This window comes from Canis aureus, chromosome 11 (genome assembly GCF_053574225.1).
Source record: "Canis aureus isolate CA01 chromosome 11, VMU_Caureus_v.1.0, whole genome shotgun sequence".
NCBI lineage: Eukaryota > Metazoa > Chordata > Mammalia > Carnivora > Canidae > Canis > Canis aureus.
In genome coordinates this window covers 46,509,369-46,537,044 of record NC_135621.1, presented here as the reverse complement: position 1 = coordinate 46,537,044, position 27,676 = coordinate 46,509,369, and the positions used below count along the sequence as shown (strand labels likewise).

At 35.8% G+C, this 27,676-nt stretch overlaps 1 protein-coding gene across 6 annotated transcripts in view; it reads right to left on the bottom strand.

The window, feature by feature from the left end:
* TSGA10 (testis specific 10) overlaps positions 1-27,676 on the bottom strand; it is a 174,078-nt gene that overhangs the window by 11,377 nt on the left and 135,025 nt on the right. For all 6 annotated transcript variants that reach the window (XR_013389368.1, XR_013389369.1, XR_013389367.1 and 3 more), the window contains exon 20: positions 26,549-26,600. The gene's annotated coding sequence lies outside the window, so the exon portion shown is untranslated. The remainder of the gene's footprint in view (positions 1-26,548; positions 26,601-27,676) is intronic.

The window sequence follows — 27,676 nt, the reverse complement described above, 5'->3', positions numbered from 1 at the left end:
CAACATATAGCATAAGATAAATAGTATCTTAAAAAAAAGAACAGTAGCCTACGGCACATATCAATGGTGAAATGTTGAAATCTTTCCCTGTATAATGATAAAGAAGGTAAGAGTGTCCATTATTATCACTTCTGAATTATTCAGCTTCAAATGGTTAGTCCTAGCCAGTGTACTAAATCAAGAAAAAAATAAAAAGTATAAAAATTGTGACAAAATAAAAATGTTATGATTAAGCATGTAGAAAATCGTAAAGAATTTATTATTAAATTACTAGAATGAATCAGTGACTTTCAGCAAGTTTACTGTGTAGAGTACAAGTACAATTGAATTTTATTTTATATATCAGCAAGAATCAAAAAATAAAAAACTTAAGATGATATGTACTCATTTATAAAGGCATCAAAAATTCAAATACCTAGTAACAAATATTTTAATATTTTAAAATTTGTGGATGAATACTTTAACACAGAAAACTATGACTATTACTGAAAAAGTAAAATAAATAGAAGAACATACGTTCATGGACTAGAAGACTCAATATTAGAAAGATGTCAATTCTCTCCAAATGCATCCATAGATTTCACTCAGTACATTAAAAATAATAACAGTTTTTAAATGGAATTTAAAAGTGATTTTTAAATTATATGGGAATGCAAAAGCAAAAATAGCCAAGATACTTTTGAAGAACAGTAACATGAAGGATAGCAAAACTTCACCAAAAAGCTACAGCAATTAAAACAATGAAGTTTTTTTATTTGTCATATGGAAAAATGGACCAATGGAATAATACAGAGCCCCAGAACAAAGCCACATATATTTGGACAGTTGATAGGATAAGTAGTAATGCATGTCAATGGGAAAAAGACCAGCTTTTCAACAAATGGTGTTGAAAACCCATTAGTTGGGAGCCTTAAACGGAATTTTTAAAAATCTCATTGCCTACCTCAACTCTACACACAAAAAAAGAGAATACGAGACATCATTATCATCTTAAGGTAGGGGAAAACTGGACAGAAAAAATGCTTATTCACAAAGAAAATTACTGATAAACTGGACATTATTAAAACTAAGAATTTATTAAAAGACACGATTAAATCAATGAAAAAGCAAGCCTCAGCAGGAAGTTTTGGGTTTCTATCTAGAATATATAAAGAACTATAAATGAATAAGACAGAAAACCTAACAAAAATTAGGTTAAAAACTTGAATAGGAACTTCACAAATACACCAATATAGAAATATGCATCTGAAAAGGTGTTCAATCACATTAAGACATTAAGGAAATGTAAATTATAGCCACAGTGAGATAACATTCTACACCTACCACAATGACAAAAAATGAAAAGACCGACCATACCAAGCTGGTGAACTCCCTTAGACTCCCACTGTGCTGGTGGGTGTGTGTAAATTAACATAAGTACTTTGGAAAACAGTTTGGTATTATTTATGAAGGTGAACATATGCATACTCTTTAACATAGTAATTCCATTTCTAGATGTATCATGTGCACCAAGAGATCCACACACAAGTGTTTATAGCAGCATCATTCTTAAGAACCCAAATCAGGAAACAACCCAAATGCCCACTAGAAGAATGAAGAACTTGTGTCATATTTGTACAATGGAGTAATACAAGACAATAAAAATTAACAAACTGAAACTATAGCTACAGGGGTAAATTTAGCAACAGAGATAAATGTCAAAAACAAAATATTGAATGAAAATAAAAAGAAAAGAAGAATACATATACTGTGATTGCATGTATAAGTCTCTAGATGGGAGACAAAATTATAAGAAAAAGTAATTATAAGAAAATAAAATAATCAGGATACTGGTTATTTGGGGTGGCAGGAATAGTGATTGAAATGGGGTGTCAAGATAACTGCTGAGATACATGATGTGCTCCATATCTTCACCTAGTGGTTCTATGGCGATTTGTGTTAATTTAGTTCACTAAACATTTGTATTGTGTACTTTTCTGTATATGATTACGATACTTTACAACAAAAAGTGCATTCTATGAAGTATTGCTAAGTATTATTATTTCATGATTAGATTTTTCTTATAATAAAATACAGAAAATTGAGATCAAAAACTTCTTTTCTCATCCCTACAGGTGACTTTCCTAGCCTTTTCCCAAGTATCTGGCATATTAGGTGTCAAATCTGTGATCCTATGATACCATTGTTTGCCAGAAAAAGAAAAATTCCTACTTCCCATTGAAGAATCCAGAGATGTCTGTTTTATTCTGCCCAGATAGCTTCAAAACAATGAGCAATGGTACACAAGGAGAATAGGACAAAGAAGTGCCCAGAGGGACAACAGTCCACCCTGTTTAGTTTTGATGATCTCTGGAAACTCCTCAAATAGATCATTTCTATTCATTCTGTCTCATCAAGAATTACCCTATATAAATCTGCTATCCATTGCTATAAAGGGAGATAATTTTCTATTATGTTATGTATGAACTACCCACTTACCCAGTGAAGATGTTTATTTCAAAACCTTTGAAGGCTAACCTACTGCTAGATGGGAACTTGTTGAAAATCTAAAGTTATTTATATTTGGGTCTACTTGCTGAAAATCCTTCTCTTTGAACAACTCAAACTTCACAAATAACTGAGGTTTGCAGATAAGCAGAGGGACTGGAAATGGGGCTGCAATAGTCAAATGTAGATCAGTTATAGCAGTAGCCATAATTCAATTAAGGTATAGAACTGGAAGAAAAGGGACGCCTGGGTGGCTCAGCAGTTTAGCGCCTGCCTTTGGCCCAGGGCGTGATCCTGGAGTCCTTGGAGTCCTGAGATTGAGTCCCACATTGGGCTCCCTGCATGGAGCCTGCTTCTCCCCCTGCCTGTGTCTCTGCCTCTCTCTCTCTCTCTCTCTCTCTCTCTGTGTGTGTCTCTCATGAATAAATAAATAAAATCTATTAAAAAAAAAAAAGAACTGGAAGAAAAAAAACTTTTCTCTTTTTTCTAGAGCAAGTGTAAAATTTTGATCACAAATACGGTTTAGAACTTTTAACACTTAGAAACTTTTTGCAATAGGACATTGAAAGTTCTGGGTTTCTGTGGATATATTATATATAAATATACACTTAGTCACCTATTATAAAATTTTTTTTACCAGTCTGTATAGTTGTTATTAGTGGGTGTTTTTCTTTAAGGCATTCAATATGGCATTCATCTAATAGAGGTAATCAGGCCTTATATTAATGCCTACAAAACCCAGAATTAGCTTCCATCTTCAAAAGAGAAGTCTTGAAAATGTACCAAGTAACTTTTTCAAAAAATAAAAATAAAAATAAAGTAGCTTTTTCATCATAGGTTAACTTCATTATTGAATTTTACAACTCTATGTTGCTGAAGAAGTGTTCTTGAATTGTTTCCTGCTTATGACTACCTTCTTCAGATTTGCCTTTCACTCACTTTTGCTAAGACCTGCTGCCTGCTTTTTTTCTGAAGAAATGATCATACAAATCATTACAAAGACTTATTAAAGCTATGTTTTGTTCAGCTAGAAATGTTTAGAAGGTAGGGATAGGTGCACCATGTTTCAAGAACTTAAATGCAATTGAAGAGAACCCCTCAGTGGAGCAAAGTCTATATTGCCAATGGAGAGGCATGTACTTTACCAGCCACTTGGCAGATATATGAGAAACATGTTAAGACAGGCTGCACTATAGTGCAAGTTCAGTGAGTTCCTGGATTTACAGAAAAGTACTGAGAGAAACTCCTTGCCCTGATAAATGTAAAAAAATAGGTTTCACTCATGTGTTCATTTAATAAATATTTGTTGGACATCTATTACATGAAAGTCACTGGTGCTTAAAGCTAAACTGGTAAAAAATGTTGCAATAGTCCAATGAAAGAAAAATAGGAAGAACTATATGAAATTAAATACCAAGTTAAGCTTATTATATCTAAGCTATATTCAAGCTTGCCCTTAAATATAGATAATATTTTTCTTTGCAATTATACAAATATCAAATTATACTGTCGTATGCAATATATACAATTCTATATACTGTATATATACAATACACAATATAATATACAATTGTATAAATATAATACATAATGTTGTATACAATATATACAAATATCAAATCATAATGTTGTATACCTGAAACTAATGTTATGTCAATTGTGCCTTAAAAAAATTGTCCTTTGAAAATCATCAGAATCAAGATAACCATGAGACACATTCTTGATTCTATTATGGTCATCAAAAGTAAATCAAACTATAGGACTATCTGTCTAGAGGCCATTATCCTGAAGTATAAACAAGCACAGATGAAGTTAATTAGCTGCCCTTGAGCTAGGCTTACTTTAAATTGCCCTGACTTTGATGGAAACATCATTAAAGAAACTGGTGGTTCTTAAATACAATTCCTGAGTTTCCATAGCCTTTTTTAAAAAATATTTTATTTATTTATTCATGAGACAGAGAGAGAGAGAGAGAGATAGGGGCAGAGACACAGGCAGAGGGAAAAGCAGGCTCCATTTAGGGAGCCCGACATGGGACTCGATCCCAGGTCCCCAAGATCAGGCCCTGGGTGGAAAGCGGCACTAAACCGCTGAGCCACCTGGGCTGCCCTTCCATAGCCTTTTAAGAAAACTAAGGAAGCAGAAGACCTTTCTATCACATTGAAGAGTCAGAAGGGTTCTATTTCAGAATGCTGAAAGATAGCATCTCTATTATGTCAGATGCTAAAGCCTAAGAGATTATGCAAATGCATTAATAATTACTATAATGTCTGTATTATACTAAGATAAAAGTGGTTTAAATCCAGTGCAACAAAATCATATAAACAGGTAGCAAGGAGATGATGGTTTTTTTCCTTAAATCACTGAAACAGGCCACCATATTTGTCATACCCAGATAACAGCTCAGTGACCATATACTTAGTTAACATTACCTCAAAAGAGTGAAATAAACATAAAATATTAATTCTTCATTTCCTGAGGGACAAAAGAGATATTTATAAATTTCATCGTTTCTTATTTGTTGAAGCTTTATGAAATTTGGTCTTCATTTTATTAAATGTATATATATAAGATGCAAAATTTCCTCAAGTACAGCAACAAAAATTTAAAGCACAAAAAACTCCTGCACAGCAAAGCTAATCATTAACAAAATGAAAAGGTAGTCTACCAAATGGAAGAAAAGATTTGTAAAACATAACTGATAAGGGGTTAGTACCCAAAATATATTAAAAAACTCACAAAATAGACAAAACTTCTCAAACAATCCAATTAAAAAATGGGCAGAGGATCTGAATAGAAGACATACACTTGGCCAATAGCCACATAAAAAAGCATTCAATATCACTAATCATCAAGGAAAATGCAAACCAAAACCAAAATGAGATACTAGCTCACACCTTGAATGGATGGCTATAAAAAAAGACAAGAAATAACAAGTGTTGGTGAGGATGTGGAGAAAAGGAAAACCTATGCACTGTTGGTAAGGATGTAAACTGGTGCAGCCACTATGGAGAATAGTACAGAGGTTCCTCAAAAAAATTAAAACTAGCACTATCATATGATCCATCAATTCTACTTCCTGGTATTCACCCAAAGAAAATAAAGACACTAATTCAAAAAGATATAAGCACCCCCATGTTCATTACAACATTATTTACAATAGCCAAGATATGGAAACAACCAAAATGTGCACTAATGGATGACTGGATAAAGAAAATATGGTGTGTGTGTGTGTGTGTGTGTGTGTGTGTGTGTGTGTGTGTTTGAATATGTATATATATGTTAGAATATTATTTAGCCATAACAAAGAATATTTTGCCATTTGCTACAACACAAATGAACTTCAAGGACAGTATAATAAATAAAATAAGTTAGATAAGGGATAAATACTTATATGAGGAATCTTTTTTTAAGAAAAATAAGTTCCAAGATACAAGAAAAGATTAGTGGTTGTCTGAGGTGAGGGGTGGAGTGTGGGCAAAATGGCTAAAAGAGGTTAAAGAATACAAATTTCCAGTTATAAAGTAAATAAGCCATGGGGATATAATATACAGCATGGCAACTATAGTTAGTAATATTGTATTGTGCATTTGAAAGCTGCTGAGAGAGTACATCTTATATATTCTTAAGAAAGAAAAATTGTAACTGTATAGTGACAGGTGTTACCTAGACTTACTATGATCATTTCACAATGTATACAAATAACAAATCAATATGAAATTAATATAAAGTTGCATTAATTATACCACAATTAAAGGGAAGTGGGCTTTTCCTCAGTATTAAGTCATGGAGTCATAGAAAGAGAAGGGGCTCAGAAAAGACACCAGGAACATGTTTCCAGCTGAAAAGCTGGCTTTTCTCATAAGAAGAGCTTTCCCCTGTATCAGGGGCCTCAAGAATTGCTCTACTCAGCTTCAAAGGCCCTTTGCTTGATTCTCCATGCCAAAACCTTCTGCCCACTCCAACTGAGAGTAATAAAGATATATTCTCTAACTATATTCCAAAGAAAGGAACTCCTATTATCCATGAATCTGGGTATACAATCTGAAGGCTAAAGAGAAAAAAAAATGAAGAAAAATGAACAAAGGCTCAGAAAAATGTAAGACACTATTAAACTCAGCAATATATATGTACTGGGACTAACAGGAAACAGGAGAGAAAGAAGAAGCATAAAATATATTTCAAGAAATAATGGCTGAAAAGTTACAAATTTGATATAAATATTAACCTACACCTCCAATAAGCACAACAAACTAAAAGTAGGATAAACACAAATGTATCAATACCCAGAAATATCATACTCAAGATATTGAAACTAAAAGCAAAAAGGAAAATTTGAAAGCAGCAAGAGAAAAACCACTCAGTATATACCCTAATAAGATTAGCAGCTGACTGCTCAACTGTCCTAAGAGAATTCTGAAAGACTAACAGCTGATTTATCATCAGAAACAATACAGGACAGAAAGCAGTAGGATGACATATGCAAAGTGCTAGGGAAAATAACTTACCAATAAGATTTCCACATTAAGCAAAACTCAAATCTCAGAAACAAAAATGAAATGAACACAGTCTAGTTAGCCTTAGAATATAACAAGTGTTGGTAAGGACATGGGGAAATTGGAAACTTTTGTTATTGGTGGGAATGTAAAATGACTCAACCATTAGAAAAAAAAGTAGAATATTGTATGATCCAGCAATTCCACTTTTGCGTATGTACCCCAAAGAATTGAAAACAGGGTCTCAAAGAGATATTTGTATACCCATGGTCAAGGAACATTATTCCTAATAGCCAAAAGACAGAAGAAATGCAAATGTCCATCAATGGATAAATGGATAAACAAAATTTGACATATATATATAATGGAATATTATCCAGCCTTCCAAAGAAGGAAATTCTGACAAGTGCTACAACATAGATGAATCTTCAATCTTCAGGACAGTATGCTAAGTGAAATAAGCCAGCTGCAAAAGGACAACTATTGTAAAATTCTGCTTATATCAAGTATTTAAAGTAGTCAAATCCAGACAGACAAAAAATTTACTGGTGGTCATCAGGGGCTGGAGGAAGGGGGGAATGGGGAATTATTGTTTACTGGGTATAGAGTTTCAGTTTTGCAAGATGAAAAGAGTTCTAGAGATGTGGTGAGGTTGTTTAACAATATGAATGTATTTAATACCACTGAACTACATTTAAAATGGTAAAGATGGTAAATTTTAAGTTATGTGTGTATTTTCTTACAACTGAAAAAATAATTTTTTATAATAAATTATATAAAATAATATGTATATAACTGTACTAATGGGTTTATAACTAGAGGGCCTATATAGAAATGTAATACATTTGACAATAACATCACAAAGGAGATTTGTGGTGATAGACTGTACTGGCATAAGAAAATAACACTTTCAAATTCAAATTCAAACTCACAGAAAGAAATAAAAACATAATAAGAAATTTAATATATTTTTTAATTCTATAAATATATTTGTTCTCTCTTCTCTAAGCTTCCTTAAAAACACAAAATTATAAGTAAATATAACAATGTTTGTATACAATTGGGTTTGTAATACATAAACAACTAAAAATCTATATCTTATACTTTATATATGAAATGTGTGTATATGCATATACACACACAGACAAAAAGGGAGAGAATAGAGCTATATAGGAGTAACATTTCCATATTTAACTATAATTCAGTTAATCAAAATATGAAATAGTTTCTAATAAGATATATGCTATAATGTGTAGAATAATCACTAAGGAAATAACTTAAAAATATACTTAAAAAGTTCATTACATAAATTAAAATGTTACACTAGAAAATATTTATTTGATGTAAAAGAAGACAGTAATGTAGCAACACAGGGAAAAGAAGACATATATAGACAACAAAATGTTTGTTTGTTTTTTTATGATAGGCACACAGTGAGAGAGAGAGAGAGGCAGAGACACAGGCAGAGGGAGAAGCAGGCTCCATGCACCGGGAGCCCGACATGGGATTTGATCCCAGGTCTCCAGGATCGCGCCCTAGGCCAAAGGCAAGCGCCAAACCACTGCGCCACCCAGGGATCCCGACAACAAAATGTTAAACAATAGTGGTAAATCTAGCAATACCAGGGGCACCTGGGGGGCTCAGTCGGTTAAGTGTCTGACTCTTGGCTTCAGCTCATGATATTGGGGTCCTGGAATTGAGCCCCACATAGGGCTCCATGCTCATTGCAGTCTGCTTGTCCCTCTCCCTCCCCCTTTGCTCCTCCCTCTGCTTGTACTCTGGGTGTGTGTCTCTCTCAAATAAATAACATTTAAAAAAAAATCTAACCGTACCAATAATCACATTAAATTTTAATGTTAAATAATCCAAACAAAAGGCAGTGATAGTCAGATTGGGGAAAAAAAAACCGAGATTCAACCATATGTTGTCTACAAAATACACATTTTAGATTCAAAGGTAGAATGAGTTGAAAATAAAAGTATTGAAAATATACAGTATTGCAGGTAGGAACAATGACACAAGTAGAATGACTATATAAAAATATTAGATAAAATAGACTTTAAAACAAAAAACACTACTGGAGGTACATGAAGAGATTTTGTAATTATAAATGCATCAATACACTTAGAAGATAGAACAATTATAAGCGTATGTACCTAACAACAGAGTCCTAAAATATATGAGGCAAAAACTGACAGATTCTGAGTGAGAAATAGAAAATTCAACAATAATAATTGAAGACTTCAATCCTCCATTTTCAGTAATGATAGAACATTTGGCAGAAGATCAACAAGGAAACAATATTTGAATAACATTAGAAACCAATAAGACATAATAAATACTTGTAGAACTCTACTTCAAAATGGTACAATACAGTCTTCTCAAGTGTAGATGGAAGATTATACAAAATAGATCATATGTTAATCCACAGAACAAGCCCCAAAATATTTATGAAGTTTGAAATCATTGACGTAGTTCTATGACCATAACAGAAAAAAATTAGAAATCAATAATAAAGGGAAATTTGGCAAATTCAAAAATATATGGAGATTAAATAAGATATTCCTAAATAACCAATGAGTCAATGAAGAAATCACAAGGGGATTTAGAAAATGTTTCAAGATAAATGAAAAAGAAAACACAACATACAGAATTTATGTGATGCAGTCAAAGCATTGGTTAGAGGGAAATTTATACTTGTAAGCACTTTATTTAAAAGGATCTCAAATCAATAATCTAATATTCCAATATAAGAAACAGTAAAAAGAAAAGATAAAACAAACTCAAAGTGAACTAATAAAGATTACAGTGGTAATGAATGAAACAGAGAATATAACAAGGAAAATAAACAAAACCAAAAGTTAATTCTTACAAAATATAAGCAAAAATGTCATAACTTTAGCTAGACTTACAAAAGAAGGGAGGTAGATAAGACTCAAAATTCCAAAATCAAGAATATAAGAGGAGGCATTGCTAATACCCTTACAAAAAAATTAAAAGATTATAGGGGAATACTATGAACAACTGTATGACAACAAATTAAATAATTTAGATGAAATGGACAAATTCCTAGAACATAAACTTTCAAGACTGACTCAAGAAGAAATAGAAAATCTAATAAGATTTATGACAAGAGATTGAATGAATTTAAAAGCTACCCAGGACAATATGGCCTCACTGGTGAATTCTACCAAACATTTAAAGAATTAATGTCAATCTTTAACAAACCCCTGCAGAAAACAAACACTAATCAACTAATTCTATGAGATTAGTATTACCTTGATATCAAAACCAGACAAAGATATCACAATAAAATAAAAATATAGGTCAATGTTTTTCTATGAAGGTGGATGCAAAAAATATTCAACAGAATATGAAACAGAATAACAGATTCTTATGCTGGAATATTTAGGTTACTGATTTGAGCTTTTTTTTTTTTAATAAAAGTGCTTACAAGTATAAATTTCCTTTTAACCAATATTCAAAGAATATGCAACTAGCAAATCAAATCCAGCAATACATAAAAAAAGATTATATGTCATGACCAAGTGGAAATGCATTTACTTCAGAAATGCAAGTGTGGTCTAATATCCAAAAATAAATTCTAATATACCATATCAACAGGATAAAGAACAAAAACTATATAAACATCTTACTGGATGCAAAAAAAGTATTTGACAAAATCTAGTACTTTTTCATGAGAAAAAGATCAGCAAAATAGGAATAAAAGGGAACTTTCTCATTGTGACAAAGGGCATTTGTTACAAACCCACAGCTAAGTACTGTGACCCTTAGCTGGACCCTTAAATCAGGAACAAGACAAGGTTATCTTCTCTCATCACTTCTATTCAACACCTTACTGAAGATCCTAACAAGGGAAATAGACAAGAAAGAAAATCTTCCATTCTGAAAAGGAAGAAAAAACTATTTCTATTTACAGATGGCATGATATTGTATCCAGAGAATCCTAAGGAGTCCACTAAAAATATATTAGATAAAAAATTCAGCAAGACTGCAAGATTTAAAAATATTACAAAAGGGGATCCCTGGGTGGCTCAGAGGTTTAGCGCCTGCCTTTGGCCCAGGGCGCGATTCTGGAGTCCCGGGATTGAGTCCCGCGTCAGGCTCCCAGCATGGAGCCTGCTTCTCCCTCTGCCTGTGTCTCTGCCTCTCTCTCTCTCTCTCTCTCTCTGTCTATCATAAATAAATAAATAAATCTTTAAAAAATTATAAGGGGAATCCCTGGGTGGCGCAGCGGTTTGGCGCCTGCCTTTGGCCCAGGGAGCGATCCTGGAGACCCGGGATCGAATCCCACGTCGGGCTCCCAGTGCGTGGAGCCTGCTTCTTCTCTCTCCATGTCTATCATAAATAAATAAATCTTAAAAAAAAAAAAAATTATAAAAGTGTCAATTGCATTTATATATAATAGCAATAAATAATCTGAAAATGAGGTTAAGAAATAAATGAACGGTAGCATATAAGATAATAAAACACTTTGAAATAAATTTATCAAAAGAGGTACACTGAAAACTATAAAACAATGTCAAAAGAAATCAAAGAACCACTAAATGAGTGAAATAAATGAATGAATGAATGAATGAAAGATAACCCATATCACACATTCATGGGTCAGAAAGCTTAATACCATGACAAAGGCAATATTCTCCAAATTGGTCTATTTACACTCAAAGCACTTCTGATCAAAATTAGCTGCCCTTTTTTGCAGATGTTGACAAACTGATCTTAAAATTCATATAGCAATGCAAGTCACTCAGAGTAGCTAAATGTTTTTATTTATATTGAAAAAGAAAAACAAAGTTAGAGGAACCCCACTAACTAAGCACCATTTGTAGTAAGACCATTATCTTCCCATCAGATTGCCTTTGCATCCTTATTGAAAATAAATTGACCATAAACATGAGAAAGAAAAGAAAAAACCCCTGGTGCTTAGATAACTGGTTATCCACTTGCAAAAAAAAAAAAAAAAAAAAAAAAAAGGAGGTGGGATCCCTGGGTGGCTCAGAGGCTTAGCGCCTGCCTTCAGCTCAGGGTGTGATCCTGGAGTCCTGGAATCAAGTCCCACATTGGGATCCCTGCATGGAGTCTGCTTCTCCCCTGCCTGTGTCTCTGCCTCTCTCTCTCTCTCTCTCTCTCTCTCTCTCGCTCTCTCTCTCTCTTTCTGTGTCTCTCATGAATAAATAAAATCTTTAAAAAAAAAAAAAAAGGAAAGAAAAGAAAAAGAAAAATGAGTCTGAACCGTTTCCTTATGCTGCACATAAAAGTAACTTGAACTAAATCGCAGCCCTAAATATAAGAGTTAAAGCTACACAATTTTTATAAGAAAACATACGAAGTAGGAGTTAGATGGTATAGTAGGGGGACTCTGAGCTTGCCTCATCCCTCCAATACAGGTGGATCAACATCAAACTATTTTGACCAACTAAGAATACAATCTGAGGATTAAGAAAACAATCTGCATAACTGGAGGGAGAGAATGTGGCAGATGTGAGGTTCGGAGCCATGAATTGGGAAGAGGAAAGAGTAGGGAACATTTTCCTTAAGAGTAGTCAAGGAAAGGGAAAGAGTGCATCAGGTAAATTTCGCACAATAATCCAGGATGAAGCGATGAGGAGATCCCCTGAGTCATACTGAGAGAGACCAATCCCCTTCCTGGAGTAAATTTGGAAGAGTATATTTTGTCTTTCTAAAGACAAAAGGCCAGATGGGAGTCATTGAGTGGAACTCAATAGCAGGGAGAGAGGTACACACAGAGCCAGATAACCTAGTAGCAGCTTTTCACTGTGAGCCACAATAGATTGCAGCCACCTTGCCCAGTGGCTGTTTTTCCCAGACAGAACTAAGCAGAGAGCAGACAGGAGCAGATAACTTGGTCACTGCTCTTCACTGTCTGCTACAATAGACTCAAGCCACTGTGGGACTGCTTTTTTGGGACAGAATGGAGTAGAGGACTGAGACACATACAGACAGCAGATAATCCGGTCGCAGCTTTTCACAGTGCATCACAAAAGACTCTAGACTCACCATGTGCACAATATGCAACTGCTTTTCTGAGCAACATGGTGCCAGGCACACTACCAGGCTCTCCAGGGAAGGGGAGTGGGGCCACCCGCACCTTGCCAGGACCTTTGAAATTTGAGGTTTTGAATCCCAGCCTCTGGCCAGACATAAAACACACATCTGTGGCAGAGGGCCCAAGCAATGGACAGGTTAAAAGCAGGGAACTGATAAAAGCCTGGGACAGGAAATTGTTCAATTTACTGTGAGGGCTTCCTGAACAGTGGCCACTGGGAGTTCCCCTCCCCATGGAGGAGACAGCAGGGTGATACCATCTTCCTTCTCCACCACCCTTTCCTCTTGCCCACCTGTAAACCTGTAGAGCAGGACTTCAGAGATAAACACAGTGCTTCTTCCAGTGGAGACTGGAGTTCCTTACACCAAACCCTGCCCCCCAGGGCCTGGCAGGAGCATCTTTACAAGGGCAAGTTGGCTTGTGAGCTAGCTCAACAAGCCTCTCCCAGAGAAGACCAACACAGGCTCCTTGCATGTACCAAGTCTACTGATTAAAGAGTGCTCCAAAGTGTCAGCTTCAATTCTGGTGGAAATAGGACCAGACTTTTTTTTTCTTTTAGTTTTTTAAATTTATTTTTTATCTTTCATTATATATATTTTTTCTTCATATTTTTTGGTATCAGCCTTATAATTTTTTGTTCATTTGTTTCTTTCTCTTATTTTTTGGATCAGCCTTCTTTTTTTTTTTCCTTTCTTCTTTCCTTACTCTTTTTTCCTTCTTTCTTTCTTATTCTTTGGAATCAGGCTTATGGTTTCTTGTTTGTTTGCTTTTTTGTTCCTTTTCCTTTTCTCTTGTCTTGGACAGGTTTTTTCCCCCAGGCTTATCTTAACAAACAAATCAAAGCACAGAAAGTTAAAGTTCTAAATACTCCCTACTACAAGCAAGGAGGAACTCTGCAGAGGATGGGCCATAGGAAAGAGCAGCCAAAATGCAACAGCAGAGTGCACACAGCATACACCAAAAACACTTCCTTAAGTGCTAGGCCCTGGACACTGTATGACCTCTTTTTAATAGCATTACTCAAAGGTACAGGAAACACAACAAGCTTTCATAACACACAAAAGACAGAAACTTAGCTAATATGACAAGACAGAGGAAAAGAAAGGTCAAGCAAGATATTATAGCTTGGCATGATATATTAAACATGCTAAAAGGGAAAAATATGCAGCCAAGAATTCTTTATCCAGCAAGGCTATAGTTCAGAACTAGAAGAAGAGATAAAGAGTTTCCAAGATAAACAAAAATTAAAGGAGTTTGTAAACACTAAACTAGCCCCGCAAGAAATATTAAAGGGGACCTTTGAGTGGGAAAGAGAGACCAAAAGTAACAAAGACTAATAAGGGACAGAGACAATCTACAGGACCTCGACTTTATAGGTAATCCAATGGCACTAAATTCATATCTTTTAATAATTAATCGGAATATAAATGGACTAAAAGCTCCAATTAAAAGACACAGGGTGTCAGAATGGATAGAAAAACAATAGCCATTGATATGTTGCCTATATGAGACTCATTTTAGACCCAAAGACACCTTCAGATGGAAAGTGAGGGGGTAGAGAACCATTTATGATACTACTGAACATGAAAAGAAAGCTGGAATAGCCATCCTTACAGCAGAGAAACTAGAATTTAAACCAAAGACTGCAATAAGGGATAAAGGACATTATATCATAAAAAGGCGTTTATCCAACAAGAAGATCTAACAATTGCAAAAATTTAGACCGCTAACTTGGGACCTGCCAAATATATAAATCAATAATAACAAACTTAAACAAACTTACTGATAATAATACAATAATAGTAGGGGACTTTAACAATCCACTCACAGCTATGTATACATCATCTAAGCAGAAAATTAACAAGGAAACAAGAGCTTTGAATGACACACTGGACCAGATGGACTCAACAGATATATCTAGAGCATTTAATCCTAAAGCAGCAGAATATACATTCTTTTCAAGTATACATGGAACATTCTCTGGAACAGATCACACATTGGGTCACAAGTCAGGTCTCAACTGATACCAAAAGACAGATCAAACCATGCATAGTTTCAGACCACAATGCTATGAAACCTAAAGTCAACCACAAGAAAAATTTGGGAGAATTACAAATACATAGAGGTTAAAGAACATCCTGCTAAGTAATCAATGCGTCAACTAGGAAATTAAAGAAATATTTAAAAAATACATGGAAGCAAATGAAAACGAAAACATGACAGTTCAAAACCTTTGGGAAGTAGCAAAGGCATCCTAAAAGGGAAGTACACAGCAATACAGGCTTTCCTCAAGAAGCAAGAAAGTCTCAAATATGCAACATAACCTTACACCTAAAGGAGCTAGAAAAGAACAGCAAATAGTCTATACCTGGCAGGAGAAGGGAAATAACAATGATATAGAAATCAAAGAAACAGTAGAACAAATCAAGGAAATAAGGAGCTGGTTCTTTGAAAGAATTAATTAACAAGATTGATAAGCTCCTAGTCAGACCTATCAAAAGGAAAAGAGAAAGGACTCAAATAAATAAAATCATGAATGAAAGAGGAGAGACCACAACCAACACTGAAGAAATACCAACAAGTATAAGAGAATAGCATGAGAAATTATATGTCAACAAATTAGGCAATCTGGAAGAAATGGATGAATTCCTAGAAACATACAAATTACCAAAAGTGAAATAGGAAGAAACAAAAAACCTGAATGGACCCATAACCAGCAAAGAAATTGAAATCAATAACCAAAAATCTCTCAACAAATCAGAATCCAGGGCCGAACAGCTTCCCAAGGGAATTCTACCAAACATTTAAAGAAGAATTAATACCAATTCTTTTGAAACTACTCCAAAAAATAAAAATGGAAGGAAAATTTCTAAACTCGGATTCTAAGAGGCCACAATTATCTTGATTGCAAAACCAGACAAAGATCCCACTAAAAAGGAGAATTACAGACCAATATCTCTGATAAATATGGATGCAAAAATTCTCAACAAGATTCTAGCTAATCAGATCCAACAGTACATTAAAAAGGTTATTCACCACAACCAAGTGGGATTTATTCTTGAACTGCAGGGGCGGTTCAACATCTGCAAATCAATCAACATGATTATACCAACATTAATAAAAGAAAAGATAACCATATGATCTTCTCAATAGATGCAGAAAAAGCATTTGACAAAATACAGCATCCTTTCTTGATAAAAACTCTCCACAAAGTAGGGATAAAGGAAACATACCTCACCATCATAAAGGCCATAAATAAAAGACCCACAGCTAGCATCATCCCACATGGGGAAAAACAGCTTTTCCCCTAAAGTCAAGAACACGACAGGGATATCTGCTCACACCACTGTTGTTCAAGACAGTACTGGAAGTCCTAGCCTCAGCAATTAGACAACAAAAAGAAATAAAAGGCAATCAAATTGGCAAAGAAGTAGTTAAATTTTCACTTTTCGCAGAAGACATGATACTTTAGAAAACCCAAAAGACTCCACCAAAAAATTGCTAGAGCTAATACAGGAATTCAGCAAAGTCATAGGATATAAAATCAACACACAGAAACCTGCTGCATTTCTATACACCAACAACAAAGCAGCAGAAAGAGAAATCAAAGAATCAGTCTCATTTACAATCACACCAAAACCCATAAGATGCCTAGGAATAAACCTAACCAAAGAAGTAAAGTATCTGTACTCTGAAAACTTATAAAACACTTATGAAAGAAATTGAGGAAGACACAAAGAAATAGGGGAATATGTTATGCTCATGAATCAGGAGAGAAAATATTGTTAAAATATCTATACTACCCAAAGCAATCTATACACTTAATGGAATCCCCATCAAAATACCACCAGCATTTTTCAAAGAGCTAGAACAAATAATTCGAAAATTCCTATGGAACCAGAAAAGATCCTGAATAGCCAAAATAATGTTGAAAAAGAAAACCAAAGTCGGAAGCATCACAATTACAGACTTCAAACTGTATTACAAAGCTGTAATCATCAAGACAGTACAGTACTGAGGGGAGGTGGCAAGATGGAGGAAGAGTAGGGTCCCCAAGTCACCTGTCCCCACCAAATTACCTAGATAACTTTCAAATAATCCTGAAAACCTACGAATTCAGCCTGAGATTTAAAGAGAGAACTGCTGGAATGCTACAGTGAGAAGAGTTCACGCTTCTATCAAGGTAGGAAGATGGAAAAAAAAATAAAGAAATAAAAAGCATCCAAGGGGGAGGGGCCCCACGAGGAGCCGGGCTAAGGCCGAGGCATGGCAAGTGCCCCCAGGACAGGAAAACCCCGCCTGGAGAAGCAGGAGCTTCACCAATTTTCCCAGTTGGAGCAGGATCCCAGGAGGAGCCTGGATGCCCTCAGGCTCCCGGGGACACTAACAGAGGACCTGCGCCCCAGGGGAAAGCACACCACACCCCACCACCAGGGCACCAGGGGACGTAGGCCAAGATCCTGCGCTCCCCCTGGGACAGGCGGAGGCCAGGAGGGCCCAGGAGAGCAAGGACAGTCCTGCCGCTGGGCGGCCCCAAGCTGTGCAGATCCGGGCCCCCACCCCCGGAGCATCCAGGCCCTTGCGGACTGAGAGCTGCACTGAGAGCTGCGGTAGTTACTGCGGGAGCTGACTCTAGGGCTGGAGAGCTGGCCCACCCCACTGTTGTTGTTCCTCCTGGGGCCTCACAGGATAAACAACCTCCACTGAGCCTAACAGTGGCCTCACAGGATAAACAGGATAAACAGCTCCCACTGAGCCAAGCACCAGGCAGGGGGCTGAGCAGCTCCCCCAGGTGCTCACACCTGAGAATCAGCACAGCAGGCCCCTCCCCCAGAAGACGAGCTAGAGGGACAGGGGAAAAGCAAGTTATTGACCAAGCAGCACTGGAAAGTTCCAGGGGAAGTCGAGGGATTTACAATATATAGAATCAGAGGATACTCCTTGTTTTTTGTTTTCTGTTTGCTTCCCCCCCTTTTCTTTTTTCTCTTCTCTCTTTTTCTCCTTTTCCCAGTACAACTTGTTTTTGGCCATTCTGGACTGAGCAAAATGACTAGAAGGAAAAACTCACCTCAAAAGAAAGAATCAGAAACAGTCCTCTCTCCCACAGAGTTACAAAATCTGGATTACAATTCAATGTCAGAAAGCCAATTCAGAAGCACAATTATAAAGCTACTGGTGGCTCTAGAAAAAAGCATAAAGGATTCAAGAGACTTCATGACTGCAGAATTTAGATCAGGCAGAAATTAAAAATCAATAAAATGAGATGCAATCCAAATTGGAGGTCCTAATGATGAGGGTTAACGAGGTAGAAGAACGAATGAGTGACATAGAAGACAAGTTGATGGCAAGGAGGGAAACTGAGGAAAAAAGAGAAAAACAATTGAAAGATCATGAGGTTAGGTTAAGGGAAATAAATGACAGCCTCAGAAGGAAAAAAATCTACATTTAATTGGGGTTCCCGAGGGCGCCGAAAGGGACAGAGGTCCAGAATATGTATTTGAACAAATCATAGCTGAGAACTTACCTAACCTGGAAAGTGAAACAGGCGTTCCGATCCAGGAAATAGAGAGATCCCCCCCTAAAATCAATAAAAACCGCTCAACACCTCGACATTTAATACTGAAGCTTGCAAATTCCAAAGATAAAGAGAAGATCCTTAAAGCAGCAAGAGACAAGAAATCTCTAACTTTTATAGGGAGAAATATTAGATTAACAGCAGACCTCTCCACAGAGACCTGGCAGGCCAGAAAGGGCTGGAAGGGATATATTCAGGGTCCTAAATGAGAAGAACATGTAGCCAAGAATACTTTATCCAGCAAGGCTCTCATTCAGAATAGAAGGAGAGATAAAGAGCTTCCAAGATAGGCAGAAACTGAAAGAATATGTGACCACCAAGCCAGCTCTGCAAGAAATACTAAGTCGGATTCTGTAATAGAAAGAGGAAGTCCAAGGGAACAACCCACAAAAACAGGGACTGAATAGGTATCATGATGACACTAAATTCATATCTTTCAATAGTAACTCTGAACGTAAACGGGCTTAATGACCCCATTAAAAGGCGCAGGGTTTCAGACTGGATAAAAAAGCAAGACCCATCTATTTGCTGTTTACAAGAGGCGCATTTTAGACATAAGGACACCTACAGCCTGAAAATAAAAGGGTGGAGAACCATTTACCATTCAAATGGTCCTCAAAAGAAAGCAGGGGTAGCCATCCTTATATCAGATAAACTAAAGTTTATCCCAAAGACTGTAGTAAGAGATGAAGAGGGACACTGTATCATACTTAAAGGATCTATCCAACAAGAGGACCTAACAATCATCAATATTTATGCTCCGAATGTGGGAGCTGCCAAGTGTATCAATTAATAACCAAAGTTAAGACATACTTAGATAATAATACACTTATACTTGGTGACTTGAATGTAGCGCTTTCTACAATTGACAGATATTCTAAGCACAACATCTCCAAAGAAACAAGAGCTTTAAATGATACACTGGACCAGATGGATTTCACAGATGTATTCAGAACTTTGCATCCAAACGCAATTGAATACACATTCTTCTCAAGTGCACATGGAACTTTCTCCAGAATAGACCACATACTGGCTCACAAATCAGGTCTTAACCGATACCAAAAGATTGGGATCATCCCCTGCATATTTTCAGACCATAATGCTTTGAAATTAGAACTAAATCACAAGAAGAAGTTTGGAAGGATTTCAAACACATGGAGATTAAGGATCACCTTGCTAAAAGATGAAAGGGTCAACTAGGAAATTAGAGAAGAATTAAAAAGATACATGGAAACTAATGAGAATGAAGATAAAACCATTCAAAATCTTTGGGATACAGCAAAAGCAGTCCTGAGGGGAAAATACATCGCAATACAAGCATCCATCCAAAAACTGGAAAGAACTCAAATACAAAAGCTAACCTTGCACCTAAAGGAGCTGGAGAAAAAACAGCAAATAGATCCTACACCCAACAGAAGAAGAGAGTTAATAAAGATTCGAGCAGAACTCAATGAAACAGAGACCAGAAGAACTGTGGAATAGATTAACAAAAACAGGAGTTGGTTCTTTGAAAGAATTAATAAGACAGATAAACCATTAACCAGCCTTATTAAAAAGAAGAGAGAAAAGACTCAAATTAATAAAATCATGAATAAGAAAGGAGAGATCACCACCAACACCAAGGAAATACAAATGATTTTAAAAACATATTATGAGCAGCTATATGCCAATAAATTAGGCAATCTAGAAGATATGGATGCATTTCTGGAAAACCACAAACTACCAAAACTGGAACAGGAAGAAATAGAAAACCTGAACAGGCCAATAACCAGGGAGGAAATTGAAGCAGTCATCAAAAACCTCCCAAAACACAAAAGTCCAGGGCCAGATGGCTTCCCAGGGGAATTCTATCAAACATTTAAAGAAGAAACCATACCTATTCTACTAAAGCTGTTCGGAAAGATAGAAAGAGATGGAATACTTCCAAACTCGTTCTATGAGGCCAGCATCACCTTAATTCCAAAACCAGACAAAGACCCCACCAAAAAGGAGAATTATAGACCAAAATCCCTGATGAACATGGATGCAAAAATTCTCAACAAGATACTAGCCAATAGGGGATCCCTGGGTGGCACAGCAGTTTAGAGCCTGCCTTTGGCCCAGGGCGCGATCCTGGAGACCCGGGATCAAATCCCACATCAGGCTCCCACTGCATGGAGCCTGCTTCTCCCTCTGTGTCTCTGCCTCTCTCTCTCTCTCTCTCTCTCTCTCTCTGTGTGTGTGACTATCATAAATAAATAAAAATTTAAAAATATATATTCTTAAGAAAAAAGATACTAGCCAATAGGATCCACAATACATTAAGAAGATTATTCACCATGACCAAGTGGGATTTATCCCCGGGATGCAAGGCTGGTTCAACACTCTGTAAAGCAATCAATGTGATTGATCATATCAGCAAGAGAAAAAACAAGAACCATATGATCCTATCAATAGATGCAGAGAAAGCATTCGACAAAATACAGCATCCATTCCTGATCAAAACTCTTCAGAGTGTAGGGATAGAGGGAACATTCCTTAGCATCTTAAAAGCCATCTACGAAAAGCCCACAGCAAATATCATTCTCAATGGGGAAACACTGGGAGCCTTTCCCCTAAGATCAGGAATGAGACAGGGATGTCCACTCTCACCACTGCTATTCAACATAGTACTAGAAGTCCTAGCCTCAGCAATCAGGCAACAAAAAGAAATAAATGCTTTCAAATGGGCAAAGAAGAAGTCAAACTCTCCCTCTTCACAGATGACATGATACTGTACATAGAAAACCCAAAAGACTCCACCCCAAGATTGCTAGAATTCATACGGCAGTGTGGCAGGATACAAAATTAATGCCCAGAAGTCAGTGGCATTTCTATACACTAACAATGAGACTGAAGAAAGAGAAATTAAGGAGTCAATCCCATTTACAACTGCACCCAAAAGCATAAGATACCTAGGAATAAACCTAACCAAAGAGGTAAAGGATCTATACCCTAAAAACTACAGAACACTTCTGAAAGAAATTGAGGAAGACACAAAGAGATAGAAAAATATTCCATGCTCATAATTGGAAGAATTAATATTGTGAAAATGTCAATGCTACCCAGGGAAATTTACACATTTAATGCAATCTCTATCAAAATACCATGGACTTTCTTCAGAGAGTTGGAACAAAACATTTTAAGATTTGTGTGGAATAAGAAAAGACCCCGAATAGCCAGGGGAGTATTAAAAAAGAAAACCATAGCTGGAGGCATCACAGTGCCAGATTTTGGGTTGTACTACAAAGCTGTGGTCATCAAGACAGTGTGGCACTGGCACAAACACAGACACATTGATCAATGGAACAGAATCCAGAATCCAGAAGTGGACCCTCAACTTTATGGTCAACTAATATTCAACAAAGCAGGAAAGACTATCCACTGAAAAAAAGACAGTCTCTTCAATAAATAGTGCTGCGAAAATTGGACATCCACGTGCAGAAGAATGAAACTGGACCATTCTCTTATACCATACACAAAGATAAACTCAAAATCAATGAAATATCTAAATGTGAGACAAGATTCCATCAAAATCCTAGAGGAGAACACAGGCAACACCCTTTTTGAACTTGGCCACGGTAACTTCTTGCAAGATACATCCACGAAGGCAAGAGAAACAAAAGCAAAAATGAACTATTGGGACTTCATCAAGATAAGAAGCTTTTGCACAGCAAAAGAAACAGTCAACAAAACTAAAAGACAACCTACAGAATGGGAGAGGATATTTGCAAACGACCTATCAGATAAAGGACTAGTATCCGAGATCTATAAAGAATTTATTAAACTCAACAGCAAAGAAACAAACAATCCAATAATGAAATGGGCAAAAGACATGAACAGAAATCTCACAGAGGAAGACATAGACATGGCCAACATGCACATGAGAAAATGCTCCGCATCACTTGCCATCAGGGAAATACAAATCAAAACCACAATGAGATACCACCTCACACCAGTGAGAATGGGGAAAATTAACAAGGCAGGAAACCACAAATGTTGGAGAGGATGTGGAGAAAAGGGAACCCTCTTGCACTGGTGGTGGGAGTGTGAACTGGTGCAGCCACTCTGGAGAACTGAGTGGAGGTTCCCCCAAAGAGTTAAAAATAGATCTGCCCTACGACCCAGCAATTGCACTGCTGGGGATTTACCCCAAACAGACAGATGCAGTGAAACGCCGGGACACCTCCACCCCGATGTTTATAGCAGCAGTGTCCACAATAGCCAAACTGTGGAAGGAGCTTCAGTGTCCATCTAAAGATGAATGGATAAAGAAGATGTGGTTTATGTATACAATGGAATATTACTCAGCCATTAGAAACGACAAATACCCACCATTTGCTTCAACATGGATGGAACTGGAGGGTATTATGCTGAGTGAAATAAGTCAATCGGAGAAGGACAAACATTATATGGTCTCATTCATTTGGGGAATATAAAAAATAGTGAAAGGGAATAAAGGGGAAAGGAGAAAAAATGAGTGGGATATATCAGAAAGGGAGACAGAACATGAAAGACTCCTAACTCTGGGAAACAAACAAGGGGTGGTGGAAAGGGAGGTGGGCAGGGGGTGGAGGTGACTGGGTGATGGGCACCGAGGGGACACTTGATGGGATGAGCACTGGGTGTTATGCTATATGTTGGCAAATTGAACTCCAATAAAAAATATAAATAAATAAATAAACAAATAAAAAACTAGAACGTGAAAAAAATATATGGTACTGACATAAAAACAGACACATATTTCAATGAAATAGAATAGAGAATCCAGAAATAAACTCTCAACTCTATGGTCAACTAATCTTTAACAAAGCAGGAAAGAATATCCAATGGAAAAAGGACAGCCTCTTCAACAAATGGCATTGGGAAAATTAGATAGGCACATGCAGAAGAATGAAACTGGTCCACTTTCTTACACTGTACACAAAAATAAATTCAAAGGGGATGAAAGACCTAAGTGTGAGACAGGAATCCATCAAAATCCTAGGGAACACAGGCTGCAGGCTCTTTGACTTCGGCTGGAACAACTTCTTGCTAGACACATCTCCAAAGCCAAGGGAAAGAAAGTAAAAATGAACTACTGGGACTTCATAAGGATTAAAAAACTTATGCACTGCAAAGGAAGCAATCAACAAAATTGAATGGCAACTCACAGAATGGGAGAAGACATTCACAAATGACATATCAGATAAAGGGCCAGTATCTAAAATCTACAAAGAACTCACCTAACTCAACACCCAAAACCCAAAAAAATCCAGTCAAGAAATGGGCAGAAGACATGAACAGACATTTCTCCAGAGAAGACATACAAATAGTTAACAGACACATGAAAAAAATGCTCATCAACACTTACCATCAGGAAAATATAAATCAACACCACAATAAGATGCACCTCACACCAGTCAGAATGGCTAAAATAAACAACTTAGGAAACAACAGATGTTGGTGAGGATGCAGAGAAAGGGGAATCCTCTCACTTTGTTGATGGGAATGCAAACTGATGTAGCCACTCTATAAAACAGTATGGAGGCTCCTCAGAAAGTTAAAAATAGAACTACCCTACCACCCAGCAATTGCACTACTAGGTATTTATCCAAAGGATACAAACATAGTGATTCAAAGGGGCACTGCACCCCAATGTTTATAGCAGCAATGTCCACAACAGCCAAACTACAGAAAGAGCTTAGATGTCCATTGATGAATGAATGGATAAAGAAGATGTGGTGTGTGTGTATGTGTGTGTGTCTGTGTATAATGGAAGATTAGTCAGCCATCAAAAGAATGAAATCTTGTCATTTGCAACATGGATGGAACTAGAGGATATATGTTAAGTGAATTCAGTCAGAGAAAGACAAATACTATATGATTTTGCTCATATGTGGGATTAAAAAATAAACAGATTGAACATATGGGAAGGGAAGGAAAAATAAAAGACAAAAACAGAGGGAGACAAACCATAGAGAAAAAACTGAGGATTCCTGGAGAGAAGCTGAGTGGGAGGATGGGGTAATTAGGTAGTGGGCATTAAGGAGGGCACTTGATGTAATGAGCACTAGGTGTAATACGCAACTGATGAATCACTAAATTCTACCCCCAAATTAATAATATATGTTAACTAACTTGAATTTAAATAAAACCAAAAATAAATTAATTTATTTAATAAAAAATCAAGTAAATGGTGTTGGGGAAATTGGACAACTATATGCAAAAGAATGAAAATGGACCACTTTCTTATACTGTACACAAAAACAAACTCAAAGAGGTTTAAATACCAAAATGTGAGACCTGACACCATAAAACTCCTAAAAGAAAACATAGGCAGTAATCATTTGGATACTGGCCTTAGCAACATATTTATGGATATGTTTCCTCAGGCAAGGGAAACAAAAGTAAAAATAAACTATTGGGACTATACCAAAAAAGAAAACATAAGAAATCTGTATTCATAATTTTGAGTTAGGCAATGGTTTCTTGGATACAACACCAAAAGTACAATAAAAGAAAAAATACAAATTGAACTTTAATAATTAAAATCTATGTATTGTAAGTGATACCACTGAAAAAGTGAAAAGATAACCAACCAAATGGAATTAAAATCTGTAGATCCATATCTGATAAGAGTCTAGTATCCAGAATATATAAAGAAAACCTACAACTCAACAATAAAAATAACTCAATTAATAAATAGGCAGTGAATCTGAATAGACATTTCTCCAAAGATAATATATATATGACAAATAAGCACATGACAAGATATTAATTACCAATAGCTATTAGGGAAATATATAAATCAAAATAATACCACTTTATACCCACTAAAATGGCTACTTTTTAAAAAAGACAAATAATAACAAATACTGGTGAGGATGTGTAGAAATTGGACCCCCAAACATTGCTGATGGGTATGTAAAATAGTACAACTTCTTTGAAAAACAGATTGGAGATTCCTAAAAATATTACTATATGACCCAGAAAGTTCACTCCTAGGTACATTTAGAAAACATAAGCCCATACAAAGACTTGTACATGAACTGCTATTTGTAACAGCCAAAAGGTATAAACAGTCCAAATGTTCATCAACAACTAAACGAATAAATAAGATACAGTATAACCATATAATGCAATACAATTTGGCAATAAAAATGAAGTACCAATACCTGTTATAATATAGAAAACCCTTGAAAACATTATGCTTTATGACAGAAGCCAGTCACAAAACACCACATGTCATATGGTTCCTTTTATGTGAAATGTCCAGAATAGGCAAATAAGAGAAACTATAAGATGCTTAGTGGTTGTCTAGGGGGTTGAGTGTGTGGAAGGGAATAAGGAGTGAGTGATGGCTAATGGGTATGGTGTTTCTTTTGGGATGAGAGAAAATATTCCAAAATTAGATCGTAGCGAAGGTTGCAAAACTCTGTGAATATGCTAAAAACAACTGAGTTATATACTTTAAACAGGTAAATTATATGGTATATGAATTATATCTCAATAAAGTCATTAAAAGGAAGAACAGTGGGAGAGGGAAGAATGAGTTTTTTTTTTTTTTTTTTTTTTTTTTTTGGGAAGAATGAGTTCTGACTCAAAGGAAATGTTTTGAGGAACAGGAACAAAGTCTATATATTCCCAGTACCAGGGAATGTCATAAATAAGCCCTGATGTATACAAATAACAGAACACTTATTAAGTCAATGAAGATAGAGTACAGTAGAGACATAAAAGGTATAAATGTATTGTACTTTATTTCTCTAGAAATTAAAACAGTGTATGTTGTTTTAGAAAACTAGTTTTGCCATGTTGATAAATTTCATTATCTAGTTCATAATTTAGAGACCTGATATTGCATCTGTTAATCATCCTAACATTTATTAAACTACTTACATTTTCAGCATGGTGAGAGATGGAAAAACTTAAACAATGGGTCCAAGTATATCTGATAAAACAAAGCAAAAACAAATGAAGTGGGGACATAGTTAAATATACTTTCACCCATTCAACATACTTTTAAAGACTACCTGTCATGTACAAAGCACCACTTTGAGTAGGAGAAGGCTGGGGATAAAGATATAAATAAGTAAAAATATATTCTTTCACTTCAAAATATCCAAAGTCTATTAGAAAATGAAAACATGAAGATAAATAGGTGTAATATGAGGCATTTACATGATATACCCCTTACGAGGTTAAGCATTTTAATGGGAAGTCAGAGAAGGGTAAAATAATTTAGAAATGATGGAGTTAGACTTCAAAAACCTTCTAGCTAATGACCTATCTTTCATTTTCTCTTAAAAGAATATAAAAACTTAATATTTATGCATTTTTGTTTTGACTTTAACCAATATTATGAAACATTCAAATAGTTCTTCAAGGTTATTAAGACAACAGTCTTCAGCCAGCCTCATTCTCCCCTTTTCATTACCTTATCCCAAAGGCAACCATTTTTACCTCTTTTGCTGATTGTCTAGGTATCATTGTCCTTAACATATTTATATTGTTATTTCTTGATTTTTCAGTTTTAGACATTACCTATTGACTTCCAAGTATGAAAGAAAATTTAGCTTTTGTGCCTTCTTAGGCTTTTATCACACATTGCTTCTTTCCCCTTCCTTCATCCTCTCATTAATTAATTTTATAATTTTGCTTAGGTTTATATTGTGTTCACATTATTATGACTATGAAGTACTATTTATGACTGAAGCCATCTGGTAAACCACAGTTAATCTTTCTCTTCCTGAACTACCTTTTATTTTCCCTATCTTGTTTTTCTTTTTTTTTTTTTTTTTTTATCTCCTATCCCATACCTGCTGAGGATTACCAAATCTTTTTCTCAGCCAAGTTTTCTCTCTTGAGTCTCAAACCTATATATTTCTTTATTAATTCAACAAATAATAAAAACATCTATTGACCACCTAGTATAGTCTGACATTGTACTGAAACTATAAACACTCTAGATATATTATCTCAGTCAATCTACATGATACTATTTTGAGTTGGGTACTATTATAGATA